The sequence below is a fragment of the Priapulus caudatus genome, unplaced genomic scaffold (assembly GCF_000485595.1).
Source record: "Priapulus caudatus unplaced genomic scaffold, Priapulus_caudatus-5.0.1 Scaffold83, whole genome shotgun sequence".
Taxonomy (NCBI): Eukaryota; Metazoa; Priapulida; class Priapulimorpha; order Priapulimorphida; family Priapulidae; genus Priapulus; species Priapulus caudatus.
In genome coordinates, this window is record NW_014577144.1 from 130,975 (window position 1) to 143,575 (window position 12,601).

Genomic DNA, 12,601 nt, shown 5'->3' on the forward strand with positions numbered 1-12,601 from the left:
GTTGCATGAGCAACTGGCGGCGCAAGGCGATGACACGTGATTGCGACTGGATATAGCACCGAATTTCGAGGCAAGAATTTGACTCGAGGGCGTTGAAAAGTGTTTTGGAGCGGAAAATCATGGCACTGCTTGCGCGAATATTTAAGCGGCATCGTAAGTGAAGCATGCACGAGGCACGTGGTATGACGCGACCGGAAGATGAATGTATTCTCTGTTTTATTATTCTGAGCTGGCGTGTCTGCGTATGTAAGTACTGTGTGTGCGTGTGGTGTGTGTGTGATTGTCGTGTGTGTGTGTGTGTGTGTGTGTGTGCGTGTGTGACGCTGCGTGCGTGCGTGGCGTGCGTGCGTGCGCTGTGCGATGTGTGCGTGCGTGCGGTGTGCGTGTGTGTGTGCGTGCGTGTGTGTGTGTGTATGTGTGATTGTGTGTGTGTATGTGTGTATGCTGGTGTGTGTGTGTGATGTGTGTGTGTGTGTGTACTGTGGTGTGTGTGGTGGTGTGTGGTGTGTGCTGTGTGTGTGTGTGTGTGTGTGTGTGTAGTGTGTGTCGGTGTGTGTGTGTGCAGTGTATATGCGTATAACCGTGTATTTATGTTTGCTGCTGATGGGGCGCGCAACGTGTGTAAGTGGGGTAGCTAGGAGAGAAAGAAACAAGAGAGGGATAGATAGATGGAGAGAGAGTAGAGACACGAGAGAGGCCAATAAGAGAGATAGAGAGAATAGAGAGAGAGGGAGAGAGAGCGAGAGAGAAGGCGAGAGAAAGAGACAAGAGAAGCGAGAGAGAGAGAGAGAGAAAGTAGAGAGAGACTTGCGAGAGAGAGAGGCGAAGACACAGAGAGAGAAGAAAAAGAAGAGAGAGAGGAGACTCCGCAAGTCTCTATGCTGAACAAACGCAAGTTATAACATAAACTATTTCGTGCAGGTGTATTTCATGGTTGATTTTCTACGACATGTCGTATCCAGCTTGATTATTGATCCGTTTCCGATGTTTCGATCAAAGAAAACCGCTGTTCATGAATGAAAAGTCAAGTTTACGGCAGTGTAAGGTATTAGGTTATTACTTACAGGTTGAAGTATTATCACGGTATTAACGCACACCAATCGCTTCTTTTGGCAGGCGGTCCAAACGCACTTTCCTCGATTCTAAATTGCATCTCGATAATGAGTAGGCGAGGAGTAAAGCCGTACTTTATTAAAAACTCGCCCACGTTTCGCACAACAGATGATTGAAACTTCTGTGATTACTAGAGCCACCGATTGGAAATTTAATACGCCGTAATGATTGATATTATTGAATACTGTCAGAGAGCATATTTGGATAAAACGCGCGGTCCTGGATTGTCTCTAATCAGTCTCCCGATAGATCTCCCCGCGAGCGCATATTTTCACCGGTAGTTAGTTTCAAACAATTTTCATGCGAAACAAAGAGGACGACCAATGGCAACCGACCGCAATTAATCCTGCGAGTGTGGTGAAACCACGCCCTACGTGCGGCGCGAAGGTAATACGCACGAGCGCCGCGGGCGAGTGGTGTGCTGTGTGTGTGGTGGGTTGTGTTGTGTTGTGTGGTGTGTGTGTTGTGTGTGTGGGGGCTGGTGTGTGTTGTGTGATGTCTTCCTGCTGTGTGTGCGCAGACGTGTCTGTGGCCGCGCGCGGCGCACAGCGGTCGTGTGTGTGTGTGTGTGGTGTGTGTGTGTGGTGTGTGTGTGTGTGTGTGTGTCGCTCGTACGTGTGTGTAGCGTCGTTGTGTATGTGTGTGTGGTTCGACGTGTGTGTGTATGGTGTGTGTGTGGTGCGTACGTTTTGTGTGTAGTGTGTGTGTTGTGTGTGTGTGTGTGTGTGTGTGGTGTGTGTGTTTGTACGTGTGTGTGTGTGTACGTGTGTGTGTGTTGTGTGTGTGTGTGTGTAGTTTGTACCGTGTTGTGTGTGTGTACGTGTGCTGTGTGTTGTGTGTCTGTGGTGTGTGTGTGATGATGTGTTGTGGTGTGCGCGCGCGTGCGCGCCGCGCTCCGTGACCGTATGTGTAAGTTTTATGCGGATGTCTCGCCAGCTAATTATCACGTCGCTGCGAGCGCGATATGCACACGATTACATCCGGGAGACGCGCTTCATCAGGTGAAGCCACCGTAGTATTACCGGATGGACACGGTAAGCCATCACTTCTCTCCCGCGCATGCGTGCCGTAGCGCGGGACACGTGCCTCCGCCGCCGATGACGTCATAACTCAACGACGACGCGTCAGCAGCTTGAGTAGAGTTTTATGTTAACGAGATCAATAGAGATAAATAGCACGAGCACACACAACACACACACACACACAAACACATCGCCAGCGTATCCAAACACGCGGCAGCGCGCACACACACATCACATGCGAGGCGCACGCAACATACACGCACGACACCCGCGCTCACATACACACACACACACACACACACACCACAACACACACACACGGCACATATACACACACACACGCAACGTACACATCCATATAATATTTATATATATGTATGTATATAGATAAGGTGGTTATATTTTAATCAGCAGACATCGAGAGTTACCGGTTCTTCATCAGGCTATTATTCGGTTTCAATTGTATGCCTGATGAACGAGAGCGTACTCTCGAAAGCTCAGCGAATAAATATTTATCACTTATTCCTTTTTTTCTAAATATATATATTATATAATATATATATATATACCTATGTAAGTATCATATACGATATATTAATGGAATATTTAATGGATTAATTATCCTTCTCGCGCCTACCGAAGCGCTACCGGCCGCAAGCCTACCGGTCACCTGACGTACGTGTTACCGCTTTAGTTTAATTACGCAAGGAAGCCTGACACATTGACGTCACATACTACACGTATAGCTTCACGGCAACGTCGGAAATATCTTAATCTGCACCATCGCGCCAGTGTGTCGAGCATAGGATATACATAGTGCGCTGCACTTAGCACATCGCCCGTAAACAGGTTCTACCATTAATTGATTTATTATCGAGAAAAACGCGGAGTTATCGCATCGTATCGATGTCATGTAATCAACCCGCTCGCGTGTTCGCGCGTGCAGTATATGTCACATTGAAGGCGCGTAATAGGACAGGCGCGTCTACTCACATTACGCGTGTGATTACATTCAAGTAATGTAATTCTTAAATTACAACTTACATTACATTCAAGCTCCAGCTTCGTTCGATTGGATTACACGTAAAATTTTGCAATAATTTGGGAACAGTCACTCGTGATGTTCATGTTGCGTGTATTTGCGGCCATCCGTGTGGCATGCGAGTGCTTGTGAATTATACACGGGTGTGTTTCATTTCACTCCGAGATAGTGAGAGAGAGGCGAGATGTGGGTCCACGCACTTGTGCGTGCGTGTGTGCGTTGCGTGCGTGCGGCGTGCGTGCGTGCCTGTGCGTGTGTGCGTGCGTGCGGTGCGTGTGTGTGTGCGTGCGTTGTGTGTGTGTGTGTATGTGTGAGTGTGTGTGTAATTGTGTGTATGTGTGTGTGTGTGTGTGTGTGTGTGGTGTGTGTGTATGTGTGTGTGTGTGTGTGTGGTGTGTGGTGTGTGTGTGTGTGGGTGTGTGTGTGTTGTGTGTGTAGTGTGTGTGTGTGTGTGGTGAGTATATGGCGTATACGTGTAGTTTTCATGTTGGTGCGTGGGTGCGCGGCACGTGTTAAGCGGGGTAGGCTAAAGAGAGAACGAAACAAGAAGAAAGATAGATAGGAGAGGAGAGCGCGCAAAGAAGAGATAGTGAGATAGAGGAGAGAGTGAGAGAGAGCGAGAGGAAGCGAGAGAAGAGAGCAGACAGAGAGAGAGAGAGAGAGAGAGAGAGAGAGAGAGAGAAGAGAGCGGGAGAGAGCGAGGAGAGAGAGCGAGAGAGAGAAAGGAGAGAGAGAGAGAGAGAAGAGAAGAGAGAGAGAGAGAAGAGAGAAAGAGAGAGAGAGATGAGAGAGACTGCCCGCAGTCCTCTATGCTGAACAAACGCAAGTATACATAAACTTATTTCGTGGGCAGGGTGTATTTCATGTTTGATTTTCTTACGACAGTCCTTATCCAGCTTGATTTATTGATCCGTTCCCGATTTTCGATAAGAAAACCGCCTGTTCTGAGATGAAAGTCAAGTTATCGCCAGTTTGTAAGGTATGTGGCTTTTACTTACACGGTGGAAGTTTCCATCACGTATAACGCACACCATCGTTCTCTTCTTGGCAGGCGGTCCAACGCGACTTTTTCACCCTCGGAGTTCTAAATTGCACCGAATAATGAGCTAGGCGAGGAGAAAGCCGTACCTTTATTAAAACATCGCCACGTTTCGCACAACAGATGATGAAACTTCTGTGCTTCCTCGGGCTCACGATTGAAATTAATACGAGCCGTAATGATGATAATTTATTGATACTGTCAGCGGCAATTTGGATGACGCGCGTTCCTGATTGTCTCTTAATCAGGTCCCCGATATTCTCCCCCGCGCATAATTTCTCCCGGTAGTTAGTTTCAACCAATTTCATGCGAACAAAGAGCGACGACCCAATGGCAACCGACCGCCACTTAACTGGCGAGTGGTGGTGATACCAGCGCCCTACGTTGCGGCCCGCGACGGTAAATACCGAGCGCCCGCGAGCGTGTTGTGTGTGTGTGTTGTTTGTAGTTGTGTGTGTTGTGTGTGTTGTGATGTGTTGTGTGCGTGTGGTGTCTGTCTGTCTGTGTGTGATGCCACGTACGTGTCTGTGCGTGTTGTGTGTGTGTGTGTGGTGTGCGTACGTGTGTGTGCGTACGTGTGTATGTGTGTGGTGTGTGTGTGTGCGTACGTGTGTGTGTTATGTGGGTGTGTGCCGTACGTGTGTGTGTACGTGTGTGGTTGATGTGTGTTGTGTGTGTGTGTTGTGTTGTACGTGTGGTGTGTGTGTGTGTGTGTGTGTGTGTGTGTGTGTGTGTACGTGTGTGTGTGCGTGTGTGTGTGTGTGTGTGTGTTTGTTAGTGTGGTGTGTGTGTGTGTGTGTGTGTGTGTTGTGGTGTGTGGTGGTGTGTGTGTTGAGTGTGTGTGAACGTATGATGTTATTTTAATTGCGGATGTCCTGCGCAGAAAAATTATCAGCTCGGCTGGCAGCGCGATAGCTGCCATGCACACGATTACATCCGGGAGACTGCGGCTTCATCAGCGTGAAGCCACACGCACGGCGATGAACGCATCTCTTTTTCTCCGCGCTATGCGTGCGTTAGCGCGGAGCACGTGCTCCGCCGCCGATGACGTCCATTAGCAATGCACGACGTACGCTCGATCAGGCAGCTTGAGAGAGTTTTGTGTAACGAGATCAATTAGAATAAATACCACGCACACAACACAACGCGAGCGTTCCCACACCACGCAGTCTGACGCGCGCGCACACAGCACACTATTGCGATGCGCGCGCCGCACATTAATCGCCACAGCTGCGCGCTCACAACACACTACACACACACACAGCACACGGCGCTGCGCGCGCTTCACCAGCACACAGCACCACAACATCACACACACACACCAATACACACATACACACACCACAGCACCCCAGCCACACATCACACACGGTATACAAACACAATACACACCCACCCACGCGAGCATCACACCACGCGCGGCGCCAGCGACGACACACAACGCGCGCGAGCGTTCACACACACACACACTAACAACACACAGCACACACAACAGCACTACACCAGCGCAGCGAGCGTTTCATCACGAGCGTCCACAGGCCGCGCGCCCACACACACACAGTGCGAGCGCTGCTGGCGCGCACATACTCGCACACCACCGCGCGCTCATCACACACACACACACACACACACACGCACACACCACACACACCACACACACACCACACACACACACCACACACACACACGACACACACACACACACACACAAACACACACACCCACACCTACACACAGCACTCATACCACACAACTGCACCCACACATCCATACATCACGCACGATAACTATATATATATAATTTATATATGTCTATATAGAATAAGGTGTTATAATTTTAATCGCAAGCATTTCGAGAGTAACCTTCATCAGGCTATTATCGGGGTTGGTCATTGTATGGCCTGATGAAAGAGGGTACTCTCGAAAGCTCGCTTGATAAAATTTAACACTTTATATTCTTTTTTTCTCTAAATATATATATATAAGTACTATATATATACTATAATATATAATGTATGTATAATATAATTATATTATGGATATTTCATGGTCGATGCCGACGTCGTCCGTCGATGCCGACGTCGCCCTGTCGATGCCGACGTCGTCCGTCGATGCCGACGTCGCCTCGTCGATGCCGACGTCGCCCCGTCGATGCCGACGTCGTTCGTCGATGCCGACGTCGCCCCGTCGATGCCGACGTCGCTCCGTCGATGCCGACGTCGTTCCGTCTATGCCGACCTCGTCCCGTCGATGCCGACGTTGCCAGTCGATGCCGACGTCGCCCGTCGATGTCGACGTCGCCCGTCGATGCCGACGTCGTCCCGTCGATGCCGACGTCGCCCCGTCGATGCCGACGTCGTCCGTCGATGCCGACGTCGTCCCGTAATGACGTTACTCGTCGTCAAATTACATTACTCATAAGTCGGTTTATTATCAGAGATAGTTTCTTCGGGGAGAAACCGAGACGTGATAGAAATCTGTGTTAGTAAGCTATACGCCCCCCCCCCCCGCCGCCCGGAGCTGTGTGGTTAAAGGAGGGATAAGGGAAAGGTTCCGGGGAAAGTCGATGGAAGGTTAGTGGAAGGGTGTGGAAAAGCTAGGGGAAGTTTACAGGTTGGTTGGTGAAATGTTTGTGGAAAGTTGTGAAAAAACGAGAGGAGGATTATAGTAAGGTTGGTGCAAGGTGGTGGAGAAGTTGGGGGAAGGTACCGGAACGTCGTCGGACGGTTGGTGAAAAATTGTAGAAAACGATAGGTGTACGTTACAAGAAGTTTGATGGAAGGTTGTCAGAATGTTCAAGGAAAACTGGTGGAAAGTTGATGGAAGATATAATCAGTCGAAGGCTATATTGGAAGGTTGGGGAAAATCGAGAAATGTCAGGAGAAATACGCAGGAATGTTGAAGAAAGATTGTATAAAGCCTGGAGGACGGTTTCGAGTAGGGACGGTTTCGAGTAGTTGGGGTAGAAAGCCGTGGAAAAGATGTTGGTATCTTACATCGAAGTTTACGGAAGGTTGGGGAAAATTGAGAGATGATTAGGGCATTTTAAAGGTTCTGCGTAAGGTTGCGGGTAGGTTGAGGAGGTTATGAAGGTTATAGCAGTACAGTTGTGGGAGTTTGGGGGGAGGGTGTTGGCTACGTGAAAGTTTACGTATCAGGTAGACCACGCGGAGAGCACTCACGAATTTTAACCCCTTTATCCAGCCGCTTCCATTTCCATCCTGCGATCACAAAGTGGTCCGCCCTTCTTTCTTTCTTTCTTTCCTTCCGTCTTTTGACGGCGGAGTTGTAGAAGACGTGTAGCGGACACGTCTCTATACGCTGCCGTGTCTTTTGTTTGCCGTTTGCGATGTATGAATTCGGCAGCTATTCTACACACACGTTGCCACGCGGGTGAAACATGGTTCAGGAGCAACTGCGGCGAGCGATCACGTGATTGCGAACTGATATAGCAGCGAATTTCGAGCAAATTTACTCGAGCGTTGAAAAATGTTTTGGAGCGGAAATCATGCACTCTTTGCGATTTTCGCATCGTAAGGTGAGCATGCACGAGGAACGTTATAACGACCGGAAATGATATGTTATTTTGCTTTTATTATTACTAGCTGCGTAGTCTGCGTATGTAAGTATGTGTGTGCGTGTGTGTGTGTGTGTGTGTGTGTGTGTGTGTGTGTGTGTGCGTGCGTGTGTGCGTGCGTGCGCTTGCGTGCGTGCGTGCGGGGGCCTGGTGCGTGTGTGCTGTGCGTGCGTGCGTGTGTGTGTGCGTGCGTTGTGGTGTGTGTGTAGTGTGAGTGTGTGTGTAATTGTGTGTATGTGTGTTGTGTGTGTGTGTGTGTGTGGTGTGTGTGTATGTGTGTGTGGTGGTGCTGTGGTGTGTGGTGCTGTGTGTGTGTGGGTGTGTGTGTGTTGTGTGTGGTGGTGTGTGTGTGTGTGTGATGTATATGGCGTATACGTGCTAGTTTTCGGTATGTTGTGCGTGGGTGCGCGCACGTGTGTAAGCGGGCGGTAGCTAAAGAGAGAAACGAAACAAGAAGAAAGATAGATAGGAGAGGAGAGCGCGCAAAGAGAGATAGTGAGAATAGAGGAGAGCAGTTGAGCAGAGAGCGAGAGGAAGCGAGAGAAAGAGACAGACAGAGAGAGAGAGAGAGAGAGAGAGAGAGAGGTAGAGAGAAGAGAGCGGAGAGAGCAGAGGAGAGAGAGCGAGAGAGAGAAAGGAGAGAGAGAGAGAGAGAGAGAAGAGCAGAGAGAGAGAGAGAGAAACGAGAGAGAGAGAGAGAGAGACTCCCGCAGTCTCTACATGCTGACAAACGCAAGGAACATAAACTTATTTCGTGGGCAGGTGTATTTCATGTTGATTTTCTTACGACAGTCTATCCAGCTTGATTTATTGATCCGCTTCCCGATTTCGATAAGGAAAAACCGCTGTTCTGAATGAAAGTCAAGTTATCGCAGTTTGTAAGGTATGGGCTTTTACTTACACGGTGGAAGTTTCATCACGTATAACGCACACCATCGTTCTTTCTGGCAGAGCGGTCAAACGCAGACTTTTCCCTCGCGAGTTCTAATTGCACTCGAATAATGAGTAGGCGAGGAGAAAGCCGTACCTTTATTAAAACATCGCACGTGTCGCACAACAGATGATGAAACTTCTGTGACTTACTCGGGCTCACGATTGAATTAAGTACGAGCCGTAATGATTGATAATTTATTGATACTGTCAGACGGCAATTTTGGATGAACGCGCGTTCCTGATTGTCTCTAATCAGGTCTCCCGATATCTCCCCGCGCGCATATTTCTCCCGGTAGTTAGTTTCAACAATTTCATGCGAACAAATGAGCGACGACCAATGGCAACCGACCGCCTTAACCTGCGAGTGTGGTGAACCACGCCTACGTGCGCGCGAGGTAATACGCGAGCGCCCGCGCAGCGTGGTGTTGTGTGTGTGTGTGTTTGTGTGTGTGTGTTGTGTGTGTGTGTGTGTGTGTGGTGTGTGTCTGTCTGTCTGTGTGTGTGCACGTACGTGTCTGTGCGTGTGTGTGTGTGTGTGTGTGTGCGTACGTGTGTGTGCGTACGTGTGTATGTGTGTGTGTGTGTGTGTGCGTACGTGTGTGTGTATGTGGGTGTGTGCGTACGTGTGTGTGTACGTGTGTGTGTATGTGTGTTGTGTGTGTGTGTGTGTGTTTGTACGTGTGTGTGTGTGTGTGTGTGTGTGTGTGTGTGTGTGTGTGTACGTGTGTGTGTGTGTGTGTGTGTGTGTGTGTGTGTTTGTACGTGTGTGTGTGTGTGTGTGTGTGTGGTGTGTGTTTGGTGTGTGTGTGTGTGTGTGTGTGTGAGTGGTGTGTACGTATATGTGTAATTTTATGCGGATGTCTGCCAGAAATGATCAGCTCGCTCGGCAGCGCGATAGCTGCCATGCACACGATTACATCCGGGAGACTGCGGCTTCATCAGGTGAAGCCACACGCACGCGATGAAGCCATCTCTTTTTCTCCGCGCATGCGTGCGTAGCGCGGGCACGTGCTCGCGCCGCCGATGACGTCATACATCACGACGACGCGTCAGGCAGCTTGAGAGAGTTTTGTGTAACGAGATCAATTAGAGATAAATACACGCACCACACACACACAGCGCGAGCGTTCCACACACACGCCGCGCGCGCGCACACACACACATGCGAGCGCGCGCGCACATACACGCCACAGCTGCGCGCTCACAACACACACACACACACACACACACGCGCGCGCGCGCGCTCACACACACACACACCACACACACACACACACACATACACACATACACACACACAGCACCCCCCACACACACACACGTATACAAAACACACACCACCACGCGAGCGTCACACACGCGCGCGCCGCACGACACACAACGCGCGCGAGCGTTCACACACACACACACACACACACACACACACACACACACACACAGCCACTACGCGTCAGCGCGAGCGTTCACAGCACACGCGCGCCGCACACACACACGATGCGAGCGCGCGCGCGCACATACTCGCACACTCACGCGCGCGTCACACACACACACACACACACACACACACACACACACACACACCACACACACACACCACACACACACACACACACACACACACACACACACACACCACATACACACACACCACACCACACACACACCACACACACAACCACACAATCCCATAACAACATGACCACCAGACGCCACACATCCATATATATATAATTTATATGTGTATATAGAATAAGGTGTTATATTTAATCAGCCAAGCATTCGAGAGTACGCTTCATCAGGCTATTATCGGGTTGTCATTGTATGGCCTGATGAAGAGAGGTACTCTCGAAAGCTCGCTGATTAAAATTTAAACACTTTTATTCTTTTTTTTTAAATTATATATATATATATATATATATATATATATATATAATGTATATAATATAATATAATATGGATATTTCATGGATTAATTATCCTTCTCGCGCCTACCGAAGCGCTACCGGCCGCATAGCCTACCGGTCACCTGACGTACGTGTTACCGCTTTAGTTTAATTACGCAAGGAAGCCTGACACATTGACGTCACATACTACACGATAGCTTCACGGCAACGTCGGAAATATGCTTAATCTGCACCATCGCGCCAGTGGTGTCGAGCATAGATTATACATAGTGCGCTGCACTTAGCACATCGCCCGTAACGGGTTCTACCATTAATTGATTTATTATCGCGAGAAAACGCGGAGTTATCGCATCGTATCGATGTCATGTAATCAACCCGCTCGCGAGTGTTCGCGGCGTGCAGTATATGTCACATTGAAGGCGCGTAATAGGACAGGCGCGTCTACTCACATTACGCGTGTGATTACATTCAAGTAATGTAATTCTTAAATTACAACTTACATTACATTCAAGCCCAGCTTTCGTTCGATTGGATTACACGTAAAATTTTGCAATAATTGGGACAATCACTCGTTGATGTTCATGTTGCGTGTATTTGCGGCCATCCGTGTGGCATGCGAGTGCTTGATGATATACACGGGTGGTGTTTCATTTCACTCGAGATAGTGAGAGAGAGGCGAGATGTGGGTCCACGCACTTTTCACCTTTTCGCCACCAAACCCCGTTGGATAACAACACCTATGTACTACACACCCTACCCCCAAGCCCTGATTGATAAGAACACATATGCACTACATACCCTACCCACAAGCCCTGATGGATAACAACATATATGTACTACCAACCCCTACCCCAAGCCCTGATAGATAAGAACACCTATGTACTACACACCCTACCCCCCAAGCCCTGAATAGATAAGCACACCTATGTACTACACACGCCTACCCCCAACCCTGATATAGATACAACACCTATGTACTAACACACCCCTACCCCCAAGCCCTGATGGATAACAACACCTATGTACTACACACCCTACCCCCAAGCCCTGATAGATAACAACACCTATGTACTACACACCCTACCCCCAAGCCCTGATAGATAAGAACACATATGCACTACATACCCTATCTCCAAGCCCTGATGGATAAGAACACATATGCACTACACACCCTACCCCCAAGCCCTGATGGATAAGAACACATATGCACTACATACCCTACCCACAAGCCCTGATGGATAACAACATATATGTATTACACACCCTACCCCAAAGCCCTGATGAATAACAACACGTAATATGTATTACCCACCCCGCCACCAAACCCCATGGATAACACGTACCTTAGTAAGCACACCCATCCACCAAGCTCCCATGGATAACACCGTGTAAACACACCTGCCACCAAAGCATCAATGATAACATCACCCAAGTATTGCATCCCAGCCACAAGAGGGCCACAGCAAGAAATCTCACTCGTCCTCTATCAATCGGCGCGCGGGAGAAGGGCGGGCAGATGAGGAGACGCGTGGCGGCAGTGGGATTGGGGCGGCTGCGGCGGCGGCAGCGGCAGCGGCGTCAGGCGGGCGTTCACGACATTAATGGGAACCATGGACGAATGACACGCGAACTAGCGTGATGGGTATTATTTGAGTGTCTGTAAGGATGGCGCAGCAATACTGCCCAATGATCCAATTCGGACATCTTAGTACTCTAATATCGTTTTTTATTGTGGTTTTGTTATCGTCGTTTTTAGTTTTTACCGTTCGTGGAGAAGCACTACACACGATGACGGATCCAGCGCGCTCCTAATTTCTATTCTAGCGTCTTCTTTACCGTGTTTTTGATATGGCCACGTTTCTTGTATTGTATTGTATTGTGTTGTTTGTATTTTTTGTTGTATGTCTCTTGTATTGATTCTCGTATTGTTCTTATGTATCGATATGTAGCGTGGCTGGCTCCTTTCAGATC